Source organism: Balaenoptera borealis (assembly GCF_965194805.1).
Source record: "Balaenoptera borealis genome assembly, chromosome: 12".
Taxonomy (NCBI): Eukaryota; Metazoa; Chordata; class Mammalia; order Artiodactyla; family Balaenopteridae; genus Balaenoptera; species Balaenoptera borealis.
The window spans coordinates 57,802,202-57,820,815 of record NC_138869.1 but is presented as its reverse complement, the minus strand read 5'-3'; the positions used below and the strand labels follow the sequence as shown (position 1 = coordinate 57,820,815).

At 43.1% G+C, this 18,614-nt stretch overlaps 1 long non-coding RNA gene across 1 annotated transcript in view; it reads right to left on the bottom strand.

The window, feature by feature from the left end:
* Positions 1–13,784: 13,784 nt before the first annotated feature.
* The window catches only part of LOC309608562, a 733,071-nt gene continuing 728,241 nt past the window's right edge, over positions 13,785–18,614 (bottom strand). The window contains exon 2 of the long non-coding RNA XR_014232970.1: positions 13,785–14,078. This is a non-coding gene — a long non-coding RNA (uncharacterized lncRNA). The remainder of the gene's footprint in view (positions 14,079–18,614) is intronic.

Below are 18,614 nucleotides of genomic sequence, written 5' to 3'. Positions count from 1 at the left end.
CTGAAGAAATGATGACATGAACAGTTATTCACTAAAACCACGATAAGGGCTGTGAAGGGTGCTCCAGAGGACTTGACCTGATGGGATGAAGCATCAGCAAAGGCTTCTAGAGAGAATGACATTTGGGTCAAGTCCTGAAAGATAATGATGGGCTCTGCCTGGGAGAGGAAGCAGGGAAGGGGGTTCCAGGCAAAGGGAAAAGGATAAGCAGAGACCCTTGAGGATGGAAGGAGTTTGGACTGTTCAAGGAACCAAAGAACAGCCTGACGGCCCAGAGCCCAGTGACAGGGGAGCATTGCCCTGGAAGATGGGTAAAGCAGGCAGGGGAAGCTGGATCTTACAGGGCCTGAGGCCCAGTGAGTTCTCGGTGCAGTGGGAAGCGATTGGACTCATTCAGCAGAGAAGGGCCCAGCCCTGCCTGCCTGCATTGCTTCAGTTCCTGGCTTTCAAATCACTGAGGGTTCCAGCTAAATGAACAGGGAGGCCACCTGCATTCACCCACGTAACCTGAGTATAGAATATTTTTAGAATGTTTTAAGGACAGTTTTACAAATGAACAGCCTACCCCAAATGCCCTTTGTTACCAGAAACTTCATCTTTTTCAGTAACACATTGCCAACTGGTCCACAGAGACTAAATTTGTTGAGAGTCCTGGATCACAGCCCCCAGTGGCCTGATTCCAGGCTCACCTTGTGGTCTATTGTGCCCAAAGACCACGATTTCCACAAGCAACAGGGTAGTACCCGCTGCAGTTGGGCGATGCGACGGTCCTGCCTAGGTTCAGCCTCTGTCTCAAAAACTTGGATATTTACTTGTCTTCATATTTACATCTTTATTTATGCATCTATGCCCTTACCTTATTCTAAAACTGATTTAAAGAGGCTTATAAGGGTAGAGAAAATAGAACAAGATAACAAAAAGAGAACATAAATTCAAATGAAGAGGAAAATAAAAGGAAAAACAAGAGGAGGGCCATAGAAAAGATTCAAAAATGGCTTCTTAGAGTTCTGTACATTTGGCTCTGAGTTTTCTAACAGCCAAAATTGTTGGAATTTGAGGAGACTAATTAATCAGATCCTTCTTTAGAAGGTTCAGAACTAATTAAGAAATAGAGCTGGGAAGAAAATTAAAATACTGTTTCTGTTCTTATGCTGGAAAAGGTGGACTTTGGGTCTGAGGTCCAAATATTCTTGGGTCTGAGGACCTCAGACTTGGGTCTGAGGTCCGAATATTCTTCCCCCGGACGTGTATTGACTGGGTCCACTGCCCCAGTAGAACTGTGGACAAATACCGACTTAGTAGCAGAACCTGCCTGGCACCACCCATGACCTGGAAGAGGCAAATCTAGAGGATAAGAACACCCTTGCCCTGAGAACTGGTCCCAAAGGAGCAATGAGAAGATGCCAGCAGTGCCCATTGTCCCAATGTCACCAATCAGTTAGATCATCCTCCACCCTGGGAAGGAGGTTATAAAAGACAGAGAGAAAGATGAAAACAAATCTGCAATCAGACCTTTTCAATCCTGTTCAAGAACACAGCTCTTTGCTGCCCTGACCTCAGCAAACCTCTATTTTGCACTGCATCTCAAATTTCTGTGTGCACACAGATTACTCAAAGATTTTTTTTGAAACACAGATTCTGATACATGGGTCTGGGGTGGAGTTGAGATTCTGTATTTCAACAAGCTTCCAGGTGATACCAACACTGCTGGTCCACATGGAGAGCATCTAGAACAGGGGTCCTTGACCTGGGTCCACACAGAATTCTTGAATTCAGGGGGCCCATGAACTTGGATTATAAAAAATATATATTGATGCATCTTTATTTTTACTAACTTCTAACGGAAACTTATCATTCCCTTCAATTATGAACGTAGATAACAAACCACAACAGTAGGAGGAGTACCTGTGATTTTTGTCCCCAATAGAAATCTCAGATCTCTTCAATATCCCTCCATTGCTGTTGCAGATGGCTCCAAATTTCGCTTTATGATCTCTCCAAATATTACCGATGACTGTTTGGGAATTACAGTAGTGATTAGGCCCACTGCTAGGTCTTATCATTTCATGTGTTAATAAAGAGGCATGTACTTTATCCTAGCAAAAATGAACACATTAGGATACTTTAAAATTTTTCAATAGCTATATTTCAGTATATTTGGTTTCCTTTGTAATCCTATGCATTTTATTTTTATGCAATTAAAAGTATTATAGGCGGGCTTCCCTGGTGGCGCAGTGGTTGAGAATCTGCCTGCCAATGCAGGGGACGCGGGTTCGAGCCCTGGTCTGGGAAGATCCCGCATGCCGCGGAGCAACTCGGCCCGTGAGCCACAATTACTGAGCCTGCGCGTCTGGAACCTGTGCTCCGCAACAGGAGAGGCCGCGATAGTGAGAGGCCCGCGCACCGTGATGAAGAGTGGCCCCCGCTTGCCACAACTAGAGAAAGCCCTCGCACAGAAACGAAGACCCAACACAGCCATACATACATACATAGATACATACATAAAAAGAATGTAAGCAGACAAGAATAGCATTAAAAAAATAAAAAATAAAATTAAAAATTAAAAAATAAAAAAAAAAATTACAAAGGAACTTAAAAAAAAAAAAAAAAGTATTATAGGCATCACCAGAATGCAGGAGGTACACAGAAAATTCAGAATCCTTGATCTGGAAGGAAGGTTCTACCAGAGGTGGCCTCTACCCCATGGTGGGGAGAGCATGTTTTTAGGCTGGATTCTGAGCCAGACAACCTGGGTCTCAATCCTCCTTCCTATGAGGTGTGAGACCCCAGGCAAGTGTGTACCCTCCCTGTGCCTTGAGAGCATATAATTCAAAGAGGGTGGTTAAAGAATTAAAGGAGTTACTGTTTTCAAGGTGTAAGAACAGTGCCTGGCTGAGAGTGGGTACCTTACAAGTGTTGGCTAAATAGAGCATAGGAGTACTATATTCAGAATCTCAACTGAACAAGCATCTCCTCAGCACTCACCAAGGAGACAGAGATGATGATTGCAAAATCCCTGTTCTCACGGAGCCCAAGGGTTCAGTAAGAGAGAGGGCAAGCCAGCAAACTGAACACACAAGGTCAGCAAGCAGCTCATCTGGTGGAAGCAGAGTTGGAGGCTGAGCTCGGTCAACCTGCACCCCCTTACCCTCCAGTCCCAGAAGCCTTGGGAACCCCAGGTTCCCCTCAAAACTCAGTTTGAAAACCACTGTTGGAAGCCATGCATAAGCTGGATTTATCCTGCACGAGTCTGTTTTGTTGTTTAACAGCTTTACTGAAATATGAATGGCATACAACAAACTGTACATGAAGTGCACAATTGGATAAGTACACACCTATGGAACTAGCACCACATCTAGAAAAGGAATACACCCATCACACCCAAGGTTGTCTCACCCATTGGTAACCCTCTCTCATCCCTGTCTGCCCCTCCCCAGCCCCCTACTCCTCCACCCCCACCCCCATCCCAGGCAACCATTGTTTGGCTATTTAAATGAATTACAATGAAATAAAATTAAAAATCACTTCTTCTGTAGAGCTAGTCATGTTTCAAGCGTTCAGTAGCCATGCATGGTTACCATATTGGATGGTGCAGATAGAGAACATTTCTATCTTCACAGCGTTCTATTGAACAGCTCTGCTCTGAATACTAGATCCCTTTCCCTATGGTGCAGATAGAGAACATTTCTATCTTCACAGTGTTCTACTGGATAGCACTGCTCTGAATATTAGATCCCTTTCCCTTTTATAGTGCTAGATAAAAGAGGTCTGGATTTCTTCGCAGGCTCACAATTTTTTAAGATGCTTATGGCTACTGAGAGCTTTCTAGGTGTCAAACTACTAAGCTTTTAGCATGTATTTCATTAAATAATCACAATGGCCCTATGAGATAGGAACAATGAATGTCCTCATTCTCTAAATGGGCAAACCAAGGCTCAGGAAGGTTAAATGGATGGGAGAGCTGGTCCGGCCTCCACGCCTTGCCTTTGCCCTTGCCCTTGCCCTTGTCCTTGCTTTATTTCTGAGGCAGCACAATTCAGTGGTTAAGAGCACAGACTCAGGAGTCTGCCCACACAGGATTCAGCCTGGCTCTACTACCAGCTGTGTGATCCTGGGCAAGTCATCAATTATCTATGCTTCTGTGTCCTCCTCCGTAAAACAAGGATAATAATAAAGTCTGCCCCCTATGGTTGTTGTGAGGATTGAATTCATTAAAATACATAAAGCCTTTAGGAGGGTGCCTGGTACATAGGAGGGTCTATATAAGTGTTTCCTATTTTATACCCTTTTCCTCACTCCCATCCTGAACTCTTTTGTGCAACACACCAGTTTCTCAGAAATAGAAGCACATATCCTTTATAATTGGACATTTACTTATTCCATTATTCCCTCTCTCAACATCTCCCGAGTTCCCACAAAGCACAAGGCCTTCTGGGCTCTGCACTGTGTCACATACAACGATGAATGAGGTCCCCGTGGTTTCAGACTTGATATTTCTGCTCAGGCTTTTCCCTAGTGATCTGCAAGTCACTTCCTTTTCTTTTTAAAGTACACACAAGATGGTTTGAGGAAACAGAAGCACAGAATCATTTTCCCACTCCACTGGCTTTTCAAAAGAGTTCAATGGTGTTAGGTTCCTAATTTGTACCTATTCTTCTCATTCCTTTTTTTACTGCCTTTGAATGCCTCATGTCCCAGTCAGAGCAAGAACACAGGTGCTTTCTCAAGTAAACTCAAATAACATATTATCACCGTAAGGATCCTCGTGACAGATTATCATTGCAAGAATCATTAAGTCTTAGCATAAAAGTCCATTAAGGGAAACTTCTTTTGGGAAGAACAGACATACATAGAAATGCAGATTTTGCCAGACATGAGACTGCCTTTTCTAATAGACAAGACAGTAAGACCCATTCTCAAGGGTTTTTGTCCTTCAGGGAACGATTTCTTCTCCTTTTAGTCTCCACTCTCAGCCCTCTGTCCGCGTTCAACATTTGACTTCCAAGAAAATACTTTATTTCTCTGATGAAGATGGAAGAGGGTGGTCCACCTCACTCCACTCTCCAGAGGCCCCAATGTCCCCACTGCAAATGTCCACTGGTTATGGAACTGAACAAAGAGTCCTTCTGGACCCCCACTGGTATTGCACTGTATGAAACCACATTCCATGACCAGAAAAAGCCCTAACAACACACATACACATGCATGAACACATACATATGCACACACATGCACATACACACAAACACTTCTTCAGCTTACTTTCAAATGATGTAGTTTCCATTCTAAAGTGACAAAATTTTTATCCAACCTGAGAGTGTTAAGAATTTCTTCCTGATTACTCAAACCAACACTTTTTAAAAGGATAGAGTTTAGATTAGTAAAACCATAGAATCTATCACATGAGCATGCAAAAGTTCTCCTTGGGTACATGTTGATCCCTAGAAACACAATTTTATTTTCTCGGACAATTAGAAGGAGATTATGCCACTGAGTCTAAGAAGATGGTGTCACTTCTTATCTCCTGGCATCCATCCAATAGTTATCTTAATTTTAAAAACCCTAGAGCAGCATTTTCCAATTTGTGTTTTGCAGAACAATAGATCCATGAGGTGTTAATAAGTATCCCTGGGGAAAAATAAGTGGTTCTATAAGCAAATAAGTTAGCAAAAGCTGGGCTGAAAACTTAAACAGGTTTCTTTAGTACAGGACTTCTCAGAGCCTTTAATATGCTAATGTGTGTTATACCCTGGTGGGGTGAACAGGATTAAGGAGAGAAGTTTGTAATGTGCATGTAATGTAACAACCAATCCATGTTAGCTTTTATAATTATTAGCTATTATGATACAAGGCTTGCTAAACTGACATGTTAAGAGCACCCTTCTTCCACAGGACAGCTCTCTAGATTTAATGTTCCATGAAACACACTCTGGGAAAGGCTAACCCAGCTCACTCCGTATTGGTATTTAACAAGGATTTTACTCATTTTGTGAGCAAAGAATTAATGCAATGTAGAAAAGCACAAAGTACAATAGAATCTTACTCCTGAGATCTACAGCCTCCAAACAAAAATAGATCCTGTTTGGACAGGAATTCATTTATTCTGCCTCCCTCACCAGAACTAATGGTCCTAACAGTTTTATGTGGTTCTAATTACTTTACATCTACCTAAAAATGGATACATCCATGCATGTGAATCATTTATTAAGAGAACTTTTGGAACACAGAAAAGGTTACCTTCATTAGTCTTTCATTCACCCATTCATTCATTGAAATACACATACACACACACACAGATACACACACACACACACATATATATATAGGTATGTATATAGGAGGATCTGTTATGTATCAGATATTGTTCTAGGCCCTGGAGATAAAATACTGAATCAAGTAGACTACTTCCCTGCCCTCCTGGAGTTTTACATTCTAATGGAGAAGAAAGATGATACACAGATAAATAAGGAAATATAGAGTATGTTAGTATAAGTGCGCTGGAGAAAAACACAGCAGGATGAGGGGCTCAGGGAGTGCCAGAGCGGTGTGGGGCGAGTTGTTATTTTAAGTAAAGGAGCTGGGAAGCCTTCACTGATAAGGTGATATTTGAGCAGAGATCTGAGAGTAGCAAAGGACAGACCGGGCAGAGGGTGGAAAGAACTTGATTGTTGAGTTTGAGTAACGTGGAGAAGAGCGTGGCTGCCGTGGAGCCCGCGGCAGGGAGAGTGAGAGAAGGCGAAGCTGCGAGAGGGATGGGCGGGTTTGCAGCAGCATGGATGGACCTAGAGATGATCATATTAGGTGAAGTAAGTCAGACGGGGGAAGACAAATACTATACGATATCACTTACCTGTGGAATCTAGAACACGACACAAACGAACATATCTACAAAACAGAAACAAACTCACAGACACAGAGAACACACGTGTGGTTACCAAAGAGGAAAAGTGGGGGGGTATAAATTAGGAGGCTGGGATTAACATATACACACTAATATATATAAAATAGATAAATCAACAAGGACCTACTGCATAGCACAGGGAATTATACTCAATATCTTATAATAACTTATAATGGAAAAGAATCTGAAAACGAATATATATAATATACATATACATATAAAAAACTGAATCACTTTGCTGTACACCTGAAATTAACACAGGATTGTAAATCAACTATACTTCAATAAAAAAATAAATAAAATTAAATTTAAAAATTAAAAAAATAATAAAGAGGAATGGGCAGGAGAGGGCATCAGATCATCCGGGGCATTGTAGGCATTTGTCAAGACTTTGGCTTTTACTCTGAGGAGACACCACAGGATCTTGAGCAGAGATCAAGCTGTTTTGTTTTAAAAGGATCATACTCTCTGCTGGATTACGATTAAATATGGTGGCCATGGAGGGCAGAGGTGGGAGCAGGGGGAGCAATCCAGGTACAAAGGACCGTGGTGGCTAGAACCCTAGAGGTAGCAATGGACAGGGCTCCAGGAATGAAATTCCTTATGGGAGAAGTGACACCTGTCAGGCTGCTCATCATTCAACAGGCCCCCTGGGATTGCCGCTGACATGTGGAGGAAGGCTCTCTGTCCGGTAGCCATGGCTAATCCTCTTTAGTGAGTAAATCAGCTTGTTAGCAACCTGCCATCTCCTTCCTCTCCAAGAGATTCATACAGCAAGATATAAATTGAGATGCCTGGTGGATTACCATAGCTACAGGTGCCTGGCAACCAGGACTAGACTGATGGCCATTGATCAATGGGCTCCAGAGTCTCCCCAGGGGTGATGAATGCACTGAAAAGGGCATCCAAGTTCCTGAAACAGTCCAAAGCAGAAAGAAAACCATACAATCATCATCTTGTTCTGTCTGATTGGCTTTTGTCTTGCACAGACAAGGGGCCAGCTCACAGCCCATCATGGGCTCACTCTTCAGATAAGGAACCTCCAAACCAACCATCAGCAGAATAGGTGCAAGCTCTAAAGGCAGAGACAAAGACACTTGTCATGAGAACAAAGGAGATGAAGGCAGTCAAAGAGATATTTAACAGGTCACTGCTGGGATAGAGAAGGGAGCAGAGAGGGAGCAGGAAAGAGGGTGAGAGGGACTCAGGGTCAGAGACTATGAGCCCTGGGCCAGATTGGCCCGAGGCCTGTTTTTTTGTAAATAATGTTTTATTGGAGAAGAGCCGAACTCTATTCATTTACATATTGCCTATGGCTGCTTTCAGAGTATGATGACAGAGTCTATTGGTTATGGCCCACAGAACCTTTCATGTGTATTACTTAACCATTTGTGAAAAAAAAAAAGTTTGTCCACTCCTGATCCTATGGCTCCCAGACGGGCTGGAGGACTTGCTCTCCTTGTTCACCAGAGTGCTTGGCTTGGTTCAAGGCACTGAACCATGGTGCGCTGCGAGGCATGCTAAAGAAATACTAACAACTTACAAAGATATAGCCAACATCACTTTCACGATGAGGAGGTAAGAAGTCCTATAACCACAGCTGCAGCTCCTTGTCTCGGCTGGCAAGGTACCAGAGAGAATCTCTGCCTCAGGACCTAACACTACACACAGAGGAGCCAAGAAATTGTGGAAATAGAGATGAGACAGGAGGAGGAGCAAAGTCCTCAAAGGAGAACTACATCAGGACTGTTTCCATCAACTTCACTGCTATGGACTGAATTATGTCCCACCACTCCCCAAATTCATATGGAATTCATGTTGAAGCCCTAACCCCCGATGTGTTATGTTTGGAGGTAGGGCCTTTCAGAAGTCATGAGGGTGGGGCCCTCATGATGGGATTAGTGCTCTTATGAGGAGAGATACCAAAGTGCTAGCATGCTCGCTCGCTCTCTCTCCCTCTCTCTTCCTCCCTCTCTCCCTCCCTCCCTCTCTCCCTCTCTCTTCCTCCCTCTCTCCCTCCCTCCCTCTCTCTCTCCCTCTCTTTCTCTATCTCTGCCAAGTGAGGACACAGTGAGAAAACAGCCATCTACAAACCAGAAAGAGGGCTCTCACAGGAACCCAACCACGCTGGCACCCTGATCTCAGACTTCCAGCCTCCAGAACAGTGAGAAAATTAACTTCTGTTGTTTAAGTCACCCAGTCTATGATATTTGTTATGACAGCCAGAGCCAACAAAGACATTCACCAAAGTGTTGGACCCAACAGAGTGTGACTCTGGGAGCAACGGAGCAGGCATAACTGTGGAGAGAAGACCACGGAAATATCCTATTTCCTCCTCCATTATATAACCAGGACTCTCCTTTTCCTACCTCCAGGAAAGTCAAATTTCAACTCTTCCAGGCACCCAACCAGGAGACAACTAGGAAAATGGAACTGGTACAAGATGCTGGCTCCAGTTCTCCAAGAAACTCTCCCTAGTTAATGGTCCATGGACATTGCCCAGTGTCCCCCAGGCTTTCCTGCAATGCTTCCATTTGCTGCTAATTATTTTCTGGAACCATAGCTCATAGAAACAGGCTCCAAAAAGTTTCTAAAATAGCCAAGGTACAAAACGTCAAGGATTCTGGTTTCTTTCTTTCTTGCAACCTTAGCTTATTGGAGAGTACTAGTGTTCACCAAAGTTGTCATCTATGTTGGGTTGGGAGAACTTGGAGAGATTTGGTGCCTTCAATAACTCAAAGAGCTGCCAAAGACTTTGGGGGATGAAAGGTAAAATAAGATCCATATGGTGGCTTCTCCTACCCCACCCCTCATATCGTATTGACTGAACCAAAGGAAGACAGTGAGATACCTTTTGTCCCCTTGACCTTCTATTACATAAGCCGCAGAAATTCTCTGAAGGTAAGAAATGGTGAGAGGAACAGACATTTTGTTTTACAAGATTCTCCAAACCCTGGGTCTCCTCTATAAAGCTCTGTAGCCACCCAGCTCTTTTATCCTCTGTTGAGAGATGGAATTGAGCTTGATTTGATGACAAAATAATTTAAGATTTTTCTCTAAAAATGTTGGGCCAGGACATGAAAATGCTGTTGACAATGCTAGAATTGTTTCTTGATGCCTTGGAGTGAAACAAATATCTCACCCTTAAAAGGCTGAAGCAATTGTCTCTGGGGTCCTGCCCTGTCTGCAGAAGGACCATCTGCCCCTTTCTGCTCCTGGGGCCACATGGCAATAAGATGAGCCCATCCCCCAGGCAGTTAATTTTCCTTTTTTGAAGATCTGTGGGTAAGAGTGGTATTTTTCCATTACGAGTTCTGCTTTTTTCTTGAGCGTTTTCTGTCCTTGACTGTTTATTTCTTCTACCTACTGTTGTTTTTTTAAACCTGAAAAGGGTCTAGTGGGAGAAGAATGTGCACAGGTTCTGATTTCCCTGTGGGAAAAGGAAGTGTAGGGCTCACCAGGTTCTTTCTACTGAGCTGGAAATCAGTGCTATTTGGAATGTTGCCTCTTCTTTTGCAGACTGGTGCACGTTAAAACACACAGTTAAATTTAACTGGTTTAAGAGAGGTTAATGGAAAAATTTGAAAACATGAAGAGGTCAAGAGCCAGGGGAGAAATACAAATGGTCAATAAACATGCTAATAAATGTTACATTTTACAGTAATCAAAATTGCTAATGCAAACTCAAACAATGAGATTTCATTTTTTGCCCTTCACATTAGTAAACACTTTTAAAAAATATAATGGGGGCTTCCCTGGTTGTGCAATGGTTAAGAATCCGCCTGCCAATGCAGAGGACACGGGTTCGAGCCCTGGTCCGGGAAGATCCCACATGCCATGGAGCAACTAAGCCCGTGTGCCACAACTACTGAGCCTGCATGCCACAACTACTGAGTCTGCACTCTAGAGCCCACGAGCCACAACTACTGAAGCCCATGTGCCTAGAGCCTGTGCTCCACAACAAGAGAAGCCACCGCAATGAGAAGTCCACGCACCACAACAAAGAGTAGCCCCCGCTCACTGCAACTAGAGAAAGCCTGCAGGTAGCAACAAAGACCCAACGCAGCCAAAAATAAATAAATAAAATAAATAAATTTAAAAAAAATATATATATATATAATGGGCTCTGACCTGTAGGTTTTCACATGTGAGATTCTGAGGGAGGCACATACACACTAAGTGCTCTCTCTGGGTAGGTACTCAGGTAGGGTTTGTATCTTCTTGCAAGTCCTCCTTAGTTGGCCTCACTAGCACCTCACTCTGGGTTCTGGAGTCATCAGCACCTACCTCAGCTGAAGCACTGAAAGGACTCTCATTTAGCATACTGTATACCACCTCCAATGCAAGAAGGTCACCCCTGGTTTACAGATGTCAAAAGTTAAGTCTCTAGCAGACGAACGGATAAAGAAGATGTGGTCCATATATACAATGGAATATTACTCAGCCATAAAAAAGAATGTGCAGCAACATGGGTGGACGTAGAGATGATCATACTAAGTGAAGTAAATCAGAAAGAGAAAGACAAATTTCACATGACATCATTTATATGTGGAATCTAAAAAAATGATACAAATGAACATGTTCTGTAAATGAACAAAAACAGACTCACAGACTTAGAAAACAAACTTATGGTTACCAAAGGGGAAAGGTGGGGGGAGGGATAAATTAGGAGTTTGGGATCAAAATATACACACTACTATATATAAAATAGATAAACAACAGGATGTACTGTATAGCACAGGGAACTATATTCAATACCTTGTAATAACCTACAATGCAAAAGAATCTGAAAAAGTAGGTGATTAAATAGTTAATCCCACTAGGGGATTGTAAGTAGAGAAAAAAGTATGGGAGACCCCCGTAAGTTAATGATCACTCAAGAAAGCAGGTTTTACTTAACCACAAAACCAAGTAGGCTTGCTTAGCAAAAAATCCATGCAACAGAAGCATGAGACATGCCCGCAAACAATAAAACAATGGTGAATGAGACCCATACCCTGCCCAGTGAGTTCAGTAAGTTAATGATTCCTAGGACATGCTCCTCTGCACACATGAAAAACAAAAATATAAGGAAAACGTAACATTATACTAAAACCTGAGATGATTTACCATATTTTAGTATACGTCACTGCCTTTTTGCTCATTTCCATTGCGCCATGACAGTCCCAGCTTGACCATGTAGGGACAGAAAACTCCCCCGCCTGACATGGAGGAGAAGCTGGTGATGGAAGCTTGACATCTACTCAAGAATGAGGAGGAAGGTGGTCTTCTTCCCCTCCCCACTTTTCCTTTGATTATAAAACTGTAGCCCACTAAGTTCTCAGCGTGGCATTCCCTTGCCTGCTTGCTTATAAACCTCACAAGTGTCCTATTGTAATAAATCACTTCTTATCTATCATTTTGCCTCTCACTGAATTCTTTCTGAGCTGAGACATAAAGAACCGGAGCTCCTCGGAGCCCCCTGAGACACATTTCTGCAGTTTCAAAACTAACACAACATTGTAAATCCACTGCACTTCAATTAAAAATAAAGTGAAGTTTCCAGGAAACTTCTTACACTTTCTATGGTCACACAACCAGTCTACGGCAGGGTGTGGATCTGAACCAACAAATGTTTGACTTCAGCTCAAGGTCTTGGCACCCCACTGCTGTTGTCTTAATAAAAGGGCTTTCAAGAGGGTTGGACTTAAAATGAACCCCAATGAACCTTAAAATGTCCCTTCCCAAGACATTCCCTTAGCTAATTGATCCAAAATATGGGGCTGGGTGTATTCCCTTCCCCCCCACATAGTTAACCCCTCCCTAGGGCCATCTGGGCTGGGCCTGGGAGGAGGCACTGTGGGGTCTGCAGGAATTTAGGGCCAGCAGATCTCCAGCACAGCCCAGAACCCTGCACCTTAGCAGCTCCCCATCATCTCAGAGTGGGGAACAGTAGAGTCCATATGCCTCACTCTCCTGACAGATGTGAGGAAAGCACATTGTAAGCACCGAATATCAGTCTGTGTCTACAAAAGTCATTATAAACATCACCGGGAATGAGAGAAAAACAAAACATCTCTACAGTGTAGGAAAGAGGGAAAAAAAACATCCTTCCAAGCATATGCTTAATCACACTGCTGTACTAGGAGGGGGAAATTACCTGTAAATCTTTCCTTTGTGGCTGATATGAAGCTGATCATCTTCCCTTTGGAGATGGATGTTTATGACTCTCTAATGGCTGCCGGAGAAAGCAGGGCCCTGCATTCCTGTGCCAGCCCACTGGGACGCACATCAAAGCCACTTTGTTTAAACTGGGACACGCCCACGCAACCGACCCTACCCCACGCCCTTTTGGATTCTCTTTCTCTTTTTGTGGAATCTGTAGTAAGCTCCGCAGCTGACCTCAGAGGTCACCCACAAGCACTTTCCTGTTTGAAACTTGTTCCGCAGCCCACGTTTCCACCGGCTTTGAGTCATTATTTTCCAGTCCTGACATCTACACCCCTGTTAGATGAAAGAGCTCTACCATGTCTGCCATCCTGAACACAAAGGCGGCAGGGTTTTTGTTGTTGTTTAGATTTGCGCTCAGTTTTTAAAAATAAAAACCTATGTTGCACTTTTTTCTTATTACAAAGGCAATACCTGTTTATCATAAAAATATTCAAACAGTGCAGACAAGCAGAGTGGAGAAATAAAAAGCACCCATTATTGCATCAAAGAATAAGCACAAGGAGCGTGTTGGAATACATCTTTCAGACTTTTTCCTCTGCAGAGATCTATCTGTCTAGTGTTTCAAAAGGAGATCACACTGAACATCCTGGTAATGAACTTGCTTTTTCATTGGGCCCTATGTTGGGAACATCTTTCCATGTCATTAAATATTCTGTATGGTTTTTTTAAAAAAAATATTTTGTAATATGAACCATGTTCGGTAGTTTTCATCTGAATATAAAAGCAATTCACACTTAAAATTTCCTCTCCTTTGCCATTGCTTTCCTGGGTGTGTTGAGGAGATACTATGGCTCAATCGGAAGAAGGCATGCTTGATTTTTTTCCTTCTGAAAAACAAGGACATTGCTAATGTTCTCTTAACTCCTAGGAGCTATGACTACCTGGTTTGGAGAGCTTCACAACACCCCGGTGCAAAGATGTTCCGCTCTCTCTGTGTCTTCAAGTCAAATCAGAAGAAACCCAAGCTCTTGCCACCCTCCCCATCCCTGCCCCCACTGCCATATTGGAAGTGATGCTGGTTATCTTCCTGCTGGGAAACCTGCCTCCCCAGGAACGACTACAGGAAATGCAAATCTCAGAATCACAAATCTTAGGAGAAAAGAGTCAGCCCAACTTCCCCACCGACTGGGTGAGCATCGGGGGCCACCCTGCCATCTGTTACCACTGCTGTCTTTGCTTCTCACTGTGTCCTTTTGGTGCTCCAGGGACAACAGTGCTTCTGGATCATGGGTGGTGATGCCAACCCTAGGCTCAGTCCAGCTTCAAGCACGGCATCTACTGTCCTGGCAGGGAGGATGCCTCCACTCTCTCTACTGCAAGGCCAGCTCCAGATGCCTCCCGCTTAGCATCCAGGGCCTTGGCTTTTTCACTCCTGCAAGAGCTGTTTCTACCATGGCTTCAGCCAGGGGAACCAAGTCAGAAATGGGTCAGGAGCCCATCTCTTGCCAAGCAAAACAGCTGTTTATTCCATTTTCCTCTCATACGGATCCACAGCCACATACCTGGCATCCATCATCTCCCTTTTCAACACTGCAAGTATTAAAGATCTCCTCCACTCCCCTTCTATTCAGTAGGACACTGGGGTGGTGATGGAAGGATTCAGACCCTCAAAACCAAGAAACCCCAGGCAGCTTCACCTCTTTGACCCTAGAATATGAACATTGCTGGCTTTCTGCTTCAAAACAATAGAGGATGGTAACATCAAAGGAGAGACCAGACGCCCTTCAAGAGTCCAGGGGAGAGGGGCTTCCTTGGTGGCACAGTGGTTGAGAATCTGCCTGCCAATGCAGGGGACACGGGTTCGAGCCCTGGTCTGGGAGGATCCCACATGCCGCGGAGCAACTGGGCCCGTGAGCCACAATTGCTGAGCCTGCGCGTCTGGAGCCTGTGCTCCACAACAAGAGAGGCCGCGATAGTGAGAGGCCCGTGCACCGTGATGAAGAGTGGCCCCCACTTGCCGCAACTGGAGAAAGCCCTCACACAGAAACGAAGACCCAACGCAGCCAAAAATAAATAAATAAATAAATAAATAAAATTTAAAAAAAAAAGTCAATTTGTATAAAAAAAAAAGAGTCCAGGGGAGAAAGAAGTCTCTTTATTCATAATGGGGGAGGAATAATTTCCCTTCCTCACCTTTTATTCTCTAACCCAAACACAAGCCAGGGAAATATTTAGCGTGTCTTGCTAGAGCAGTGAAAAATAAAACCCTAGCTAAGCTTTAAGTGGGTCACCCTGCTACACAGCAAAATTAATCTTCAATGGATCGCTCCCTCTGTCTTTAAATGAACAATTATTGTTTTTAGAGAAACTGCCTGGTGCCATGAAAAAAACTCCGGAGTTGGAGTCAGAAAACCCAAGTTGTCCTTTCCCTGCCTCTTACTACCATGTGACTCTGAGTCAAGTATTAAACTCCCTGAAGCCTAATTTCTCTCTCTGCCTAAGATTGGACTTAGAGTGAAACCTTAATACCCAAAGTCTGTTAGCCAAGAGTCCCTGTCTCCCTGGACAGTGCTTAACGGTTCACCGACAACATTTGCTAAGGCAACTTATTTTTCTGTACATCTTTATTTTATAATTTCCAGGAAAAAAACCCTGAAAATCCCAATACTTGCTCAATATGTGGGACCCATTAAAGTACCCTAGCTAGGTAACACAGTTGATTTACTATAACTTACTAATGTCTCTGAAATTCAGTGTCCTCAACTCTCATGATAACTAACACAAATTCTATAGGCTGGGCACTAGTCTAAATGTTTAGGTATATTAACTCATTTAAATTTTACAACTACAACTCTGTAAGGTAGGTTGTATTATTATGATCACCCTTACATTTGAGGAAACTGAGCCATAAGAGGTTAAGTGATTTTCCCAAGGTCATACAGCTAAGAATTGGCAGAGCCAGGATTTGAACCCAGGCAGCCTCGCTCCAGAGTCCATATTCTTCAGTGTATGTCACACTACCTCTAGCTCTGAGATGATGGAATGGTGAGTCAGGCTTACCTCCTAGGATTGTTGAAAGGATTAAATGTATACAAGATACTGTAACTCTCACACATGAAGTCCCGAAGATATGAGTCAGTATTACTATTTTATTATTTTCTAGATGAATCTGATAAAGCATTGTGACACTAGTTGAAAATTATTAAAACTGTACGGCAACAAAGAGAAATCCAGCTATCATACAATACATAGTGAATTAAAGTGAAATACATAATTTGTTCTGGTTGTGCCTATGTCAAAATATGTTCACATTGTATAAGTGTATCAGTCAGTTATTGCTGCATAACAAACAACAAGCACTTATTCCTCATATGTCTGCTACTTAGCTATGGATCTATGTTTTCAGACTGGGCTTACCTGGGTGGCTTTGCTGCGGTCCAGCTGGGCTTATGTCCCTGATGCAGGTTGGACTCAGGTCTGCTCCGCACGTCTGTCCTGAGGCTCAGGCTGAAGGGGAAACACCAGCTGAGGGGAGCTCTTCCTGTGGCAATGACAGTGGTACAAGAGGGCAAGTCCAACTGCACAAGTGCACTTTAAGCCTCTGTTCACATCATCACATCCCATTGTCAAAGTAAATCAGGGACTTCACTGGTGGTCCAGTGATTAAGACTCCATGCTGCCACTGAAGGGGTCAGGGGTTTGATCCCTGGTCAGGAAACTAAAATCCCACATGCCACCTGGTGCAGCCAAAACAAAAACAAAGTAAATCATGTGGCTGAGCAAAATAAGGGCATAAGAAAGTGCACTTCACACCCCATGAGACCAAAGTAAGTCACACAACCAAGTCCAACATCACCTGAGCAGGGAAGCATACTTTTCCCCATGGAAGTGGAGGTTAGGGAGTAAATACTTTTAAACAATAATCTCCTGGGTTGGCCAAAAAGTTCGTTCAAGTTTTTCCATAACATCTTACAGAAAAACCCAAACGAACTTTTTGGCCAACCCAATACTATAAGAAGGACCAGATAGAAACAGAAAAAACTGAGAAACATGATTAGTTTGGTGAGATTGGGAGTGAGTATTTTTGTCTTCCTTTTTCCCCAAAATAACATTTACTATTTTACTGTCTTTGAGATTGAAGGGAAAAAAAATAAAATAAAAGGAAACCTCAAGAATCAGTCCTAAAAGAATAGGCTGGGGATTAACAGGTACAAACGACTATATATAAAATAGATAAACAACAAGGGCCTACTGTATAGCACAGGAAAATATATTCAATACCTTGTAATAACATATAGTGGAAAAGAATCTGTAAAAGAATATTAATATAATATAGTATAATGAAATATATGTGTATAACTGAATCACTTTGCTATACACCTGAAACATTGTAAATCAACCATACTTCAATTTCTTTAAATTTAAAAATAAATAAATTTTAAAAAGTTAAAAAAAAAGAACAGGTAGAAAGGAAAGACTGTCACTAAGTAACCTTTTTTCATTCATTCAACAAACTCTTGCAGAGTCCTCCTTTGCACAGGTAAATCTAGTCCCTGTCCTCAAGCAGCTCACAGTCTAGCAAATGAGAGATAATGATAAAGATGATGATGATGATGATGATAATAATAGCCAACATTAATTAAGTGGCCCATAGCCCAGGTGCTGTGTTAAGCCATTTACATGGTATAATCTGTAATCCTATTGCAAAGCTCTAGAAAGGAGGTTCTGTTAAAATCTATTTTACAGAACAGAACCTGACTCAAGGTCAACCAGTCAACACACAGCAGAACTGGAATTCCCACCAGGCAGCCCAGCTTCAGGCCCTGCACTCTTCAGCACTTCATTCCCCATTCACTCGGATCCCCTAAACCGGCCCACCCCTATTCCTTCACAGCAGACCCTTCCCTATCCCTGGATTAAAAGATTACTAACACAACACACCCTCATCTTGGAGGTTTGGCAAACACAAAGCCTGTGCATTTAACCAACTAGATCTCACAGGTAGGTGTGGGCAAAGGGTACCAGCCTTCAGTAAAGAAACTGGCTTTTTGGTAAGCTTGGAGAAGACATGAAGGAAGGTTCATTTTCTAGATTGATGGGGGCTGAGTACATCCACTGAGGGTGGTGAGTGGCTTTTCTCCACTTCATATGGAAATGATAAAAATAAGGGCTTGCACACAGCATCAGGGAACCAGGTGAGGCAAAAGTGAGCATTTCCAGATCACAAGGGCCTTTTTATGGAAAGAGACTCCCAAGGGGAAGGAAGATCCTTTTCCCAAAAGCGGGGTGGTGAAGCAGGTAAATCAGGGAGCAAAAGTGCAGACGAACAAGCTGGCCTCAAACAACACCCTAGAATTCAGCAACTCTTCTGTCAGGTTCTTTTTCTTCCTCCCTTTCTTGAGACCGCTTTCAGAATGTGCCAATCAATAGAGGTTGAGTCAAACACCAAAGCCCATTTTGACCACGCGACTATTTCCTCCTCCTTGATTTCCTCAACTTCCCGGACCACCCTGGAGTCTGCTCTTGGGCATTCTTCCTCTAGGAGGGCAGTGAAGGAAGAACT